The sequence below is a fragment of the Lissotriton helveticus genome, chromosome 6 (assembly GCF_964261635.1).
Source record: "Lissotriton helveticus chromosome 6, aLisHel1.1, whole genome shotgun sequence".
Taxonomy (NCBI): domain Eukaryota; kingdom Metazoa; phylum Chordata; class Amphibia; order Caudata; family Salamandridae; genus Lissotriton; species Lissotriton helveticus.
In genome coordinates this window covers 1,313,227,502-1,313,241,346 of record NC_136067.1, presented here as the reverse complement: position 1 = coordinate 1,313,241,346, position 13,845 = coordinate 1,313,227,502, and the positions used below count along the sequence as shown (strand labels likewise).

The 13,845-nt window shown below is 46.6% G+C and overlaps 1 protein-coding gene and 1 long non-coding RNA gene across 2 annotated transcripts in view; both read right to left on the bottom strand.

The window, feature by feature from the left end:
- Positions 1–13,845, bottom strand: part of MTRF1L (mitochondrial translation release factor 1 like) — a 265,821-nt gene that overhangs the window by 83,845 nt on the left and 168,131 nt on the right. The gene's annotated exons all lie outside the window — the stretch shown is intronic.
- On the bottom strand, positions 8,116–8,773 carry LOC144761723 (uncharacterized). Its single transcript, XR_013595870.1, has 4 exons — positions 8,695–8,773; positions 8,514–8,594; positions 8,323–8,407; positions 8,116–8,199 (listed from the first exon to the last, which is right to left on the bottom strand). It is a non-coding gene; the product is annotated as an uncharacterized LOC144761723 (long non-coding RNA).

Below are 13,845 nucleotides of genomic sequence, written 5' to 3'. Positions count from 1 at the left end.
CTCTCGAGAAGGGTGGCAGATCCTTCGCAACTTTGGGACCCAAACTTTGGAATTCTCTTCCCTTGGTTGTGCGGATGGAGAACTGCCACATTCGCTTCCGCAAAGCCGTGAAGACCTGGCTCTTTGTCCAATAATTTCTCTAGGACCATATGTTGCTGCTTTTTGTCTTTCAGCGCCGGGAAACCCTTACGGGTAGCTGTCGCGCTATATAAACTTAACAAATAAATAAATAAATAAGTGGTTGAGAGGACTCAGGTCTAGTATAGGACAGAGGCTTCCGTCCTGTTTTGGCCCAAATAAACATGCCCTACTTCCTGTGTGGGCACCCTCTTGATGGCTTCTTTGGCCAAAAGAGCCCTCACTTCCTGGTGAAGCAAGAAGTGATGTTCCTCTAAGTCATTCTGGGGATGGTGGGAGGGGTGGGGAGGTTTCAAAAAATGGTAGGGTGAACCCCTTCTGGATGATCTGAAGCGCCTACTTGTCAGATGTAATTGCCAACCATTAAGGCCACAACAGGATGGTTGTGCTGTATGAAGGAAAAGCTAGAGGAGTTTTGAGGCTGAAGTAGCTGGAGGGGCAGGGACTTCAGAGCACATTGTGACTGGATCCTGCGTCCCTGTCCTCATAAGTTCTGGGCAGGATTCTGGACTGAGTATGGCAGGAACTGTAACCATCCAAAGTTTCCCCTGTTGCGGACAGGTTGAGAGGGAAAGGACAAGGGATTTGGCAGTGACCCTGTTCTAGCGAAATCACTTGAGTGCCCCATTGGCCTTATTGCCACCTGGGGGGCCATCGACGGGCATGCCAATCGATGAAGACTCCAGTGAAGGTATCAACCTAGGCAGTAGTAAGAAACTTGCCCACGTAACAGTGGTAGGACATGAACAACCCACTTCCAGTTGAAGGCAATTTTTATTAGACATAAATCAAGGAAACATAATTACAATTATCGAATAAAAAGCATGTGGACCATGCGAATGTAGTACAGCAATTAACAAATAAGGTTCAAACAAATATAGAGCAAAATACTTTAAAAAGTAAAATACATAAAGCAACAATAGTTCATAAAAGACACATATAAACTCTCTATAAAAAACATGTAATGAGTATTTTGTCGACGCGCGTTTCGGCGACCAGCGCCTTCTTCAAGACAGAAACTCAAATACCTAAAATTAAAATCACAATTAGTTACACAAAATATAAATTTTAATCTTTTTTAAAAAAGAAACACAATAAAAATCGATACATAATACTCAAGCAAAATGTAAACAGTCATAAATTCATAAATACAATGCACTATAATAGGAAGTGGGAGGTGGGAGTCCTATATATTTAACAAGCGAGTCCCAATTATGGGGAATCCAAAGATAAACCTCGGTGCTCAAGGTAACTAGAAATCACATCTCAGAGATAAATTGTCCTACGGCACAGTCAATGATCATTTGTCCTTAGGGTGATAAAGGCCAGGAGGCCAGAATTGAAAGAGAACAGGATAGGCACAGGGAAAGCTTCAACTGGTATCTTATATTTATATGATAAGCTGACCTATCTCTTAAAGTGGATACAACATCTTGTTTGCATGCCTAGGGAATTAGAGTGCAGGCCATGAACCGTATTGGAAACAGAAATTATTTCTGGTCTTATATTTCTCTATGGCGCCTGAAAAAATGTAAAAGGATTAGAAGGGGCTATACTTACATTCAAGCTACAGAATTCTGTAAAAATCACTTTGCAATAGAAGTGTGAGTTACAGCACTGTTATACCACTTCAGGTAAGTATACCTTTGAGATAATGGAGTAAACTTTCTTGATAAAGTGGAATGATGAAAGAAGCTGTGGGAAACAAGAATAGCGTGGTTTCAGAAAAACGGCTTGTGATTTTTAATTGTCGAGTGGATCGACTGCTGTAAATAAAAGGCCTATATATACTGTCACTTCGAAAGCATCAAAAATAAAGATACCTGGGGACACAGTGTAGAACATGCTCTGGTTAAAAGGATACAGTAACGAATTAGAGAGCTTTAATTAGCACATTGATAATAGGTTAAAGACCAAAAGGGGAAACAACAAGTAATCCTCTTAAGGTTAGTAATTATATGTATAGTCTAACTTATATACCTTATGGAGATAGACGTGTCCGTGAACCTTGATAGCGGTCGGGGGAAGTCACACTCAGGCCTAGTTTCGGTAAAAACAATCAATATAGCAGTTCGTCCTAAAGAGACAACCACAATGATAGAGTAGAACGCTAGGTAATGCCAAGCGCAGAGTATCGCGAGGCGCGCACTTAGGACCCGGCACCTCCGGGCCCCGCCCCCCCCAGTTATGGTTGGGCGGCCAATCGGCGGCCGGCCGCCCCCCCCCCCCCCTTTTTGACTTCCGGGTCACGGGCGGCGACGCACGTCCGGAGTGGTGAGGGGCGGAGACCTTTGGCCTATTTAGGGTCAGGCACCAGTGACCGGGGTCTCTGTTCCCTCCACCACTCCGAGACTGCGTGCTGCCCCGTTGCTGCCCTCTCCGCGAGGCACGGCCTTTGAATTTAACTACCAACCTCGTGTTCTCCGCGGCAGCGGATTCGGGGCAGCCGGCGCGGATGAGTCCAGCGATGGGATGCCAGGACTGGATTTAAAATGGAAGTTTTGAAACGAGCGGCCGGCTCGGGAGGTGAGGTGTCGGGTGTCCCTGGGGGCCTCGGGCAGCCGTGGGTAGCGGGGGGGGGGGCAAGGGAGTAGATCCCAACCATCCCCTGCCGCATGCGGCTGTCGGGGGTTTTGTTCCGGAAAATAGTTTTGGCACACTCCGGCATTTCAGCTCCCGACCCAGAGCCCGGGGGAGGTGAGCGGAAACGCTGCGGGCCTCATTGTAAGGGGCAATGGGGGCTTTGGGGGGGTTTGGAACAGCTGTAGTAGCGGGATTAGCAGCGCATTGCGTAACAGGATGCCCTCAGGCTTCAGCACGGGCTAGAACAACCATGGGACAGCGCTCTAGATGGGAACACGCTCTGGCAAAGTGTCCCAATATGGCTGAATTTTACGTTCTTCAACATTGTCGGTGGGTGGAAATTATGCGTTCCCGCCCATAATTCTGTGCCAATAATTGAAAGAGGTAGATTTATTTCAAAAGTCGGGGCGTTATTACACGATGCCGAATGTTTTTTACAAGCGCGTGGAATAGGTTGAAAGGCTGATTAATTGGGAGGTCTTCCTTTCTGTCTTGCCATTTGAGCAGTTGTCGCCTCGGTGCAAACAGCCCAGCCAGGTAGAAAAGGTCAGAGAGTTGACGCCCCTGGGTAGAGATCTGTGTATAGTCATATGTACCTAACCCTGTTCCCGCCTAAAAAATTGGTAATGTGTTAAAACCACATCTGCGGAGTCCGAGTACAACAATGCTGACCATAGGTCCGTAATCCGTTTGTGATTGGAGCAAATTCATGCACCTTTTATCGGGATAGGTGCCCCAACAGGCCATGCGTTTTTAATCACGATAAAATAGCCCGGTGTACTGAAGACTAACTGCTTTACACGTTGTGAGGTTTGTAGGTAAAGTAGCTAAGAGGGCGTTAGAAAGTAGCGGACATATAAGCGTTTGAGCAGGCTAAATGGTGCGGGAATTTGGCTATGATTAAAAGGGCGTGCATATACTTACGGCATTTAAAGGCTATATTTAGTGCGTAATAAGCCTCGCGTTAAATGTGCAGTTCCGCAAATTGAAGAATAGCTAAACATGAGGTGCTTTTGTTAATTAGCAGGGGTATTTTTCCAAAACTGCCTTTAGTATGGCAAGTGGTTGATTAATTTGTGCACCGTAAGCCATTGTGCTTGAACTATTGAGGCCGGGATAGAGGTCGCTTTCAGGACATTGAATGAATACGATGTGGTGTAGGTTAGGGGAAGTGCACTACCTAACCAGTGACATGGCGGATTAAATTTAGATTTCGGAATGCGAATACGTGTTCCACTCCCGCGTTGGCATGCAAGCAACAAGCGTGGGAGTCTAGGCGAATTCGTTTCTCTTCCTCCACCTCAAACTTTGGATTTGTATATGGAAAAAGAGTACACTCTTCCTACTGAAGCTCCTCTTTGCAGTCGGGCCTCAACGGGCTAGTCTTACCTCACTTCAACGGCACAAAAAATTGCCTTTTGGAAAACCGGCTTGGGGGCCTTGTACCGAGTTATGCACGAGCCCGGGAGTATTTGTGGGAGCATCTAGACTAGAGTCCTAAACCGGGATATGGTTTGCAGCACTCATCTTGATAGGATTACAGCCTACGACTGAGGGGGGCAGTTGCACCTCAGTGGGTATTCTTGGCCCCTTCGAGGGCATCTATCTAATTAGCAGCCCAATTTTAAATCTAGTAAACACACAATTACCATTGGCTCTTTCCAAGTACATTGACATATCTTCAGAGGACTTCTAGATTACGATGGTAACATTACCATGTTTAATTTATTTGTATAGAGACTGGAACACGTTGTAATAGCTCTGTCTTGTCTCCCTCGTAACAAAAGTTAGGGACGCTTTTTTAGCGCATCGCTTGTAATTATAGATAGGTAAATTGAACTATATACAGCTGTAAATAGACTGTTGACTGACTAACTAAAATCAGCACGGTAAGGAAGTTTAGCTGTGTCCGTGGCGCGGATTGGCTCCCGCACCCACACGACGGCTTGCTCCTCCTTAACAACGTTGGAAAAGTGTCCTCTATCTACTAGATGGGCAGCAATAAGGTTGTAGGCAGAAGCGCGCATATTCGTGTGTTCGCACCGCTGGGTTGACAGCCGGGTCATGTGATCTTGAGCGGGTCGCTTATTTCATAACCGAGCCTTTGACTTGTGTGAGCCTAATCCTCCACGGTGTCCGACATAACCCGAGTTTCACCAGTCTTCTCCCTGACAGGTCTCGCGAAGCCACCTTCATTACTGAGCGATCCTCAACTGGAGCGCGGCAAGGGCGTGGAGTCTTGCCGCAGGTTATTTGCCGATCTGCTGTGGGTGTGAAGGAGTCCAAGTTGTGGCCTGTTTATGCCGTATGTATAGACAACAAATGTCACATGGGCTGAAGGTACCAGCCATTTTATGTGAAAGTGTGTGATGGGGATGTACACGATTGCTAAAGAATGGAAGGGTAGCGATAACAATGCCTGTGAGTAATGGAAGCAGGCGCTCAGTCTACGTCGTGCAATCATGGGCCTTGTGGCAGGGGGCGCATAGCGAACGTCACTGGTGCCAAAGTAATGGCCCGGTTGTATAAGAATGTGGGGAGGAGAGGTGCATGACTGCTAGAACACTGACGGCTCCTGAGGGGAAGAAAATGCTGTGTGTACTGATAAAGAAATGGGGGGTGCAGTGTGGCTTTCCTCTGGGATATTGGTAACGTTGAAGCAGACAGTCAAACAGGAGGGGTGTCTCCGCCGCACAGCTGCCAGAGGGTGTAATTCACCTGCGGGAGGCTAGCCCATTCAGGATGGGGGGGTCCTCGGGATAAGAAAGCATTCTTTTGATAATAATGAGTCCGGGCCCCCTAGGGCAGTCATCCGGTCATCCATCTCCTCCCCCCACACCCCCCCCCACACCCCCCATAAAGGGGGCATCGTGTCCTCATAGTCAAAGACCCACAGACAACGTTACCTGACTTACGCTAAGTTCTTGGAACCAGTGACTGTTTCATAGTGAAACCCGCCTCCAGCAGCTCGGGTCTCCCCCTTGGCTGGATACTGAATTAGCCAGTAATCGGGACTTGACTGGGGGGGTGACTGGGGTGGGAGGCCTCGGGCCACGTTCACTGGGGAATCACACGTGGAACTCGTTCTCTACTTAGTCGGAATATGTGCAGATTTATCCAAGTGAGAAGGACGTTGAGTACATAGTTTATGCCAAAAAATCTGATTCTCTCGGAGGCTGATCAGCTCCGTTCCTGGTTTAGAGTGTGTGAAGTCTTGTGGCTCTGTTTGGGCCAAGAATGCTGTCATGGTGGCTATCGAGCGTTTTAATTCTTTTTATTCTCCCCTGTGCAGAGGAAGGCCCGCAAATGCGGTGTGAGTGCGGGGGGCACTCGTTCGTGCGTTACGCTACGAAACAACTATAGCGGCGGCGATGCCGGGAGGCTGGTCGGCCAGGTTGCGCTCAGTGACGGGCCGCCTGTGTTCTATCCTGCACCAGATGGTCACCGGTGGGGTGAGGTATCACATGAATGGAGTGCGGTCACCGGACATGGTGAGGCGACCCAGGGAAGATTTCGTCAAGGAATGGGCCGCTAGTGTCGTGCTCTGCGCAAGATGGCCGTGGTAGACCGGGGGCACCTGGCGGTCAAGGAAGCTTTACTGGCAGAATTTGCATGGTTGGGGCATAATTTTCCACCAACTAGATTGGCCTGGTCAGGCACGTTGTCAGGCAGGTCATGGGGCCCGGAAGGCGGCCCAGTTCGTTGAACGTCCACTAAGCCGACTAAATGGAGAACTGGCAAGGTTGTGCTCAGTGAAGGGCCGCTTGCACTACATACAGCACCGGATGATTTCTGAAGTAGCAATGTACCATCGTCATGGGGTGCAGCTGTCAGACTGAGGTACAGATACTTCTGACAAAGAACTTTGGGTTGTTTATTCTGATCGCAGGTGGGGAGGGTGGCAGACCTGAGGGCCTTGGCCACCCTTGTGGCGGAAGTGGGACCTGCGAGCAGTAAACAGTGATTGAGGGGAGGCCGATTGGCGGACTCCATAGGCCAGCTCTGAGGGGGGATATGGTAAGCTCTCCGCTGGGAGGAAGTCACCACCGGCTGGGGAGGCTAGGGCGACAGAATTCGAGCCTCCTGGGCGTCCCAGGGCAGCCGGGTGGTAGAGGGGTGGGCCCTGGTAATACCGGACAAGGACCAGGGGTGCGGGCCCACCACTCTAAGGGGCAGGTGCACGGCACCTGGCGTAGGGTACCCAGTGCGAGATGCGAGCCAGATGGGGCTCCTCCCTTAGGGCTGGGAATGTAAGAGGATCATAAGGAATCTTGGAAAATGTGTTTATGAATATCAGATATGCATGTTATTTGCTTGTCATGTTTATTCAATGTACTGATTAAACATGGCCGTTTTTACCCCACAAGAATCTCTTGGTTATTGCAATGTGGGGAATTATGCATGTCTGTGTCCATGTCAGGGGGGAGGCGGGGGCAGATCTGGAGGGTACGGGTCCTATGCCAAGCGCAGAGTATCGCGAGGCGCGCACTTAGGACCCGGCACCTCCGGGCCCCGCCCCCCCCCAGTTATGGTTGGGCGGCCGGGCGGCCAATCCGCGGCCGGCCGCCCCCCCCCCCCCTTTTTGACTTCCGGGTCACGGGCGGCGACGCACGTCCGGAGTGGTGAGGGGCGGAGACCTTTGGACTATTTAGGGTCAGGCACCAGTGACCGGGGTCTCTGTTCCCTCCACCACTCCGAGACTGCGTGCTGCCCCGTTGCTGCCCTCTACGCGAGGCACGGCCTTTGAATTTAACTCCCACCCACCCGTCCCTGAGATTAAATGTTTTGAGGGGGACGTTGTTGCGGAAGTGGGACCTGCGAGCAGTAAACAGTGATTGAGGGGAGGCCGATTGGCGGACTCCATAGGCCAGCTCTGAGGGGGGATATGGTAAGCTCTCCCCTGGGAGGAAGTCACCACCGGCTGGGGAGGCTAGGGCGACAGAATTCGAGCCTCCTGGGCGTCCCAGGGCAGCCGGGTGGTAGAGGGGTGGGCCCTGGTAATACCGGACAAGGACCAGGGGTGCGGGCCCACCACTCTAAGGGGCAGGTGCACGGCACCTGGCGTAGGGTACCCAGTGCGAGATGCGAGCCAGATGGGGCTCCTCCCTTAGGGCTGGGAATGTAAGAGGATCATAAGGAATCTTGGAAAATGTGTTTATGAATATCAGATATGCATGTTATTTGCTTGTCATGTTTATTCAATGTACTGATTAAACATGGCCGTTTTTACCCCACAAGAATCTCTTGGTTATTGCAATGTGGGGAATTATGCATGTCTGTGTCCATGTCAGGGGGGAGGCGGGGGCAGATCTGGAGGGTACGGGTCCTATTAGTCTTAACAGGATAAAAATAATAAGGTGCAAGGATCAGTTAAATAACACAACCCAGACAGTACCTGAATTAGTACTTGATAGTGCCTACGCCTCCACCTGACAACTGGACAAAATACTCAGCAGTTCAGCTTGTAGTAAAATCGTGCTGAAGGAATAAATAGATAAGCAAAATGTAATCCTTAGTATTTATGTGGCAGTGTAAAAAGAGCAATAATGCACAAGATACACTGTGTCTTATACTAATAAAAGCTTAACACAAACTCCATACCTAATAATAGCACGGACGTTTATTCAAACTGGATTCTGTGTCAGACGAGTGTTCTGACTTCACAATATCTGAATGTAGGCAATTACTACAAAAATAAAAATGAGGAAAAGTGTTTGTGATAATACATTCTCAAACACGGGAAGGTATCAAAGAATCAAGCATCAAATAAAAAACGAACAGGCAAGGCATACCTTATGATAGATAATTAATTTGCTTAAACGAGATCTGGCCGGACTCTACTGGAATACGATAAATAGATTTACGGTCCAGTCCTAGGGTGTAAAAAAAAGAGTAGGGCCGTCAGATTAGTAAAAACGAGCAAAGAGCTTATAGTTGTCAAACGCACTGGGCCCGAAAAGATTCTTAACATACCTGAAGGCGCGCAGCGTCCTTGCGTGTGGAGGCGGGCCGGCGAAGTGCTCTGGAAAAAGTTAAATGCACATAAACGGCCTGCACCAAGATACAATTGCTTGCTTTTTATCATGTGCACCAGTTAGTTATTTTATTTTATGTCCATTATAATTTTCGTTTTCCACCGTTAGGCTTTTTTTCATGTTCATTATCATGAATATCCTTTTTCCCAATGACAGCAGTACACCGTGCATCTGTCAGTCTACTTTCTAGCTTCACTACCAAAACACGCATTTGTGTCATGTGACCCCATTTGAGCATTTACACCTGTGTATATATAGGTGTGGGCTCTTGGTGCAGGCCGTTTATGTGCATTTAACTTTTTCCAGAGCACTTCGCCGGCCCGCCTCCACACGCAAGGACGCTGCGCGCCTTCAGGTATGTTAAGAATCTTTTCGGGCCCAGTGCGTTTGACAACTATAAGCTCTTTGCTCGTTTTTACTAATCTGACGGCCCTACTCTTTTTTTTCCACCCTAGGACTGGACCGTAAATCTATTTATCGTATTCCAGTAGAGTTCGGCCAGATCTCGTTTAAGCAAATTAATTATCTATCATAAGGTATGCCTTGCCTGTTCGTTTTTTATTTGATGCTTGATTCTTTGATACATTTCCGTATTATCACAAACACTTTTCCTCATTTTTATTTTTGTAGTAATTGCCTACATTCAGATATTGTGAAGTCAGAACACTCGTCTGACACAGAATCCAGTTTGAATAAACGTCCGTGCTATTATTAGGTATGGAGTTTGTGTTCAGCTTTTATTAGTATAAGACACAGTGTATCTTGTGCATTATTGCTCTTTTTACACTGCCACATAAATACTAAGGATTACATTTTGCTTATCTATTTATTCCTTCAGCACGATTTTACTACAAGCTGAACTGCTGAGTATTTTGTCCAGTTGTCAGGTGGAGGCGTAGGCACTATCAAGTACTAATTCAGGTACTGTCTGGGTTGTGTTATTTAACTGATCCTTGCACCTTATTATTTTTATCCTGTTAAGACTAATTACCTAGCGTTCTACTCTATCATTGTGGTTGTCTCTTTAGGACGAACTGCTATATTGATTGTTTTTACCGAAACTAGGCCTGAGTGTGACTTCCCCCGACCGCTATCAAGGTTCACGGACACGTCTATCTCCATAAGGTATATAAGTTAGACTATACATATAATTACTAACCTTAAAAGGATTACTTGTTGTTTCCCCTTTGGTCTTTAACCTATTATCAATGTGCTAATTACAGCTCTCTAATTCGTTACTGTATCCTTTTAACCAGAGCATGTTCTACACTGTGTCCCCAGGTATCTTTATTTTTGATGCTTTCGAAGTGACAGTATATATAGGCCTTTTTATTTACAGCAGTCGATCCACTCGACAATTAAAAATCACAAGCCGTTTTTCTGAAACCACGCTATTCTTGTTTCCCACAGCTTCTTTCATCATTCCACTTTATCAAGAAAGTTTACTCCATTATCTCAAAGGTATACTTACCTGAAGTGGTATAACAGTGCTGTAACTCACACTTCTATTGCAAAGTGATTTTTACAGAATTCTGTAGCTTGAAAGTAAGTATAGCCCCTTCTAATCCTTTTACATTTTTTCAGGCGCCATAGAGAAATATAAGACCAGAAATAATTTCTGTTTCCAATACGGTTCATGGCCTGCACTCTAATTCCCTAGACATGCAAACAAGATGTTGTATCCACTTTAAGAGATAGGTCAGCTTATCATATAAATATAAGATGCCAGTTGAAGCTTTCCCTGTGCCTATCCTGTTCTCTTTCAATTCTGGCCTCCTGGCCTTTATCACCCTAAGGACAAATGATCATTGACTGTGCCGTTGGACAATTTATCTCTGAGATGTGATTTCTAGTTACCTTGAGCACCGAGGTTTATCTTTGGATTCCCCATAATTGGGACTCGCTTGTTAAATATATAGGACTCCCACCTCCCACTTCCTATTATAGTGCATTGTATTTATGAATTTATGACTGTTTACATTTTGCTTGAGTATTATATATCGATTTTTATTGTGTTTCTTTTTTAAAAAAGATTAAAATTTATATTTTGTGTAACTAATTGTGATTTTAATTTTAGGTATTTGAGTTTCTGTCTTGAAGAAGGCGCTGGTCGCCGAAACGCGCGTTGACAAAATACTCATTACATGTTTTTTATAGAGAGTTTATATGTGTCTTTTATGAACTATTGTTGCTTTATGTATTTTACTTTTTAAAGTATTTTGCTCTATATTTGTTTGAACCTTATTTGTTAATTGCTGTACTACATTCGCATGGTCCACATGCTTTTTATTCGATAATTGTAATTATGTTTCCTTGATTTATGTCTAATAAAAATTGCCTTTAACTGGAAGTGGGTTGTTCATGTCCTAACACTATTACGTGGGCAAGTTTCTTACTACTGCCTGGGTTGATACCTTCACTGTGTTATTCCCTGACCTAGGGGTTTGTGTTCTCATCCATTCCTTCAGGGGACCCTTGTTTTTTACAAGTTTGTAATCGATGAAGACTGTACATCCCCCGAGAACCAGGTAGACCACAACCAGGTGTGGCGACGCAGCTTCACAGTAGAAGCCATTGCTCTACCCAGGGAGTTCTGTGGTGTCTAATCTGCATCGGATTGTGAATTTTGCAACATCCCTGCATCCATCAGAGCTTGGTTGACTATGGCTCATCCTTCCTCCGGCAGTATGGGAAAGAGTTGTGCAACGAATCCCACAATGCATGGAAATATCGGTCAAAGAAGCATGCGGTTTTCACTGACCGCAAGGCTAAGTTGGTGAAGGAAAAAATACACTTCCCAAAGGTTTGCAGTCTCTAGGATTTCCTATTTGGCAGTGTGGATGGGAACACATTGGGGACATCACCAGGCTCTCAAGGGAGGGGTGCTGGGAAAGGAAGGCCGGGTCTCCAAGGGCAGGCCAGTGCAGACGGGCAATCATACAGTACACAGGAGTCCCTGTGGGAGCTTTCACCCAGGCCCCCAGGAACATGTCAGTGAGGACTTCATTAAAAAGACCATGGGTTCAGAGGAGTCCGCTTCAGTTGAAGCACCTCTCTCAAGACATTCGTCTTGACTTTGACAACTGGCAGCTGTAGATCGAGGACCTCTGCCATCTTGCACATTATGGTAGCAAAGGATGCACCTTCCTCGAAAACTGGCCCAGAACGGAAAACACGCCTGCATCTAGGGAGGTATCCAGGCCACTTGCATTGGCCTGCTCTTCAACCCAGGTATCATCTGGGTCCTCCAGGTTAGCTCATCACCACCTTCAGGATTCAGGAAGTATGGGGTAATTGGAAAGTCCAGGAGATGTTAAAGCCAAAAAGGCTCCAGCATTGACGTTGAGCAAATTCCACGCCGACATCTAGGATGATAAATGGGTCGACATTGAGCGCCGCCTGTGATGGTTCAAGTATGGATGAGCTTAGGTCTGTGGAAGCACCCGTGGTGGTGTTAGTCGGGTTCCAGTTCCAGAGGGCTTGTCTGGTGCAAAGGGCAAACTCAACAATAGTAACCCAGTTGGGGCACATCTTGTCTCTGTGGGGCCCAAAGGAGTGCCAGAGGGAGTTGGTGGTACAAAGATGGCAAGCACTGCATCATAAAATTCATCAAGCTGAGCAGGCGTCTTTCTGGCACTGGGAAACTTGTGGTAGCACAGAACGGGCCCCGAAGCAAGCTTCACGGGCAGAGGGCGGGAGCGGGCCTGTATGCATACTGCTAAGAAGGTGAAGTAGATGAGCGCTTTGACGACTTCTTGTGCTTTTTCAACGTACCCATCACCTATGAGGTGTTGGAGCTTGAAGATAAACGTCCGCAGGAACGAGTTGAGCAGCTGACATGAGGTTGTCTATGTGAAGGAGAACGGTACTGAGAGTAGCACTGAACCTTCTTCTGCCACGCCACCAGAAGCTTCAATGCGTGCTCATGGATTGCCTTTGGGGGCATCAACTTGCATTCGACCACAGGCACTAGAGTCAAACAGTGGGGGTCAGACTCAGACATACCTATGACAATCCCCATAAGGTTTGAACCCTAAGGGATTAGCAGAGGGCATAATGCCCTATACACACAGGGACCAAAGTTAAAAAATGCTGAAGTAAAAAAGTGTTTGAAGGTAGCCTACCAGATTTGCGCAGTTGGTGCGAATCTAAAGGAAGTAATGAGTGTGTGCTGGGGTGGCGCCTATATAGGCATCGCAATGTCACTACCGACTCAGACGAGCCGAACTATGCCATCTGCCGGAACATAGAGGCACTGTTCAAGATTTTCCGGATTCCGTCCGACACCTCGGGAATATTCTAAGGTGAGAAATCTGCAGTTAGAAATCTCTGTCAGTAGTACACCAAAAGTAATTTGAGCTCCAATCGATCCAAGTATTTCCTAGAGTATTTAATTGGTAATCCATAGTCCTCTGGAGTTATCTCAAAACTTAAGTCACATATAGTTGCGCTATCTTCTTCAATTCGATAGGTATGGTCCCTCCTCACCTGAAGTGTGGTGCTGAAGCATTTCCCCAAAGGTTACTTCAAAAGCCTCCCAAAGGGTTGCCTGCAAATTTATCATGTCCTCAGTAAATTCAAAATAGTCTTTGATCGTTTTTCCTATCTCGATCATGTAAGAGGTGTTCAAAAGGGCTTATGGGTGGAGCCGTCAGGTGAGTATGGTTGTAATATGTCACTTGGAGGGGGGTGGAGTCTACATTTTACTCTAAGACAAGTATGATAAGACAATACCCTAGCTAGGTCAGTTGTATCGCTGAAGGCCCCACCATGGTTAGCAATGACTAACACATAGCCAGTCCATGAATAAGAGTAATTTGGATAAAAGTAAAAGGATGTACCACTTTTTTCCATTCTGGTGTATCCTTCATAATGATGTAACACTTATCAGTCTTATGGAGCTCAGCTTACACTCCGCATTACTCAAGGGTCTTGTCGTACCCCAAAAATCAATCTAATGCGGAGACCAGTACACAACTGAACCCCCTCACTGACAGCATGCTGTGATCACCATATTTACCAAAAACTGATTCTATTCCAATAAGAAGTTCCCAGTATTTACTTTGTAAGTATATGTATTGAACACAAT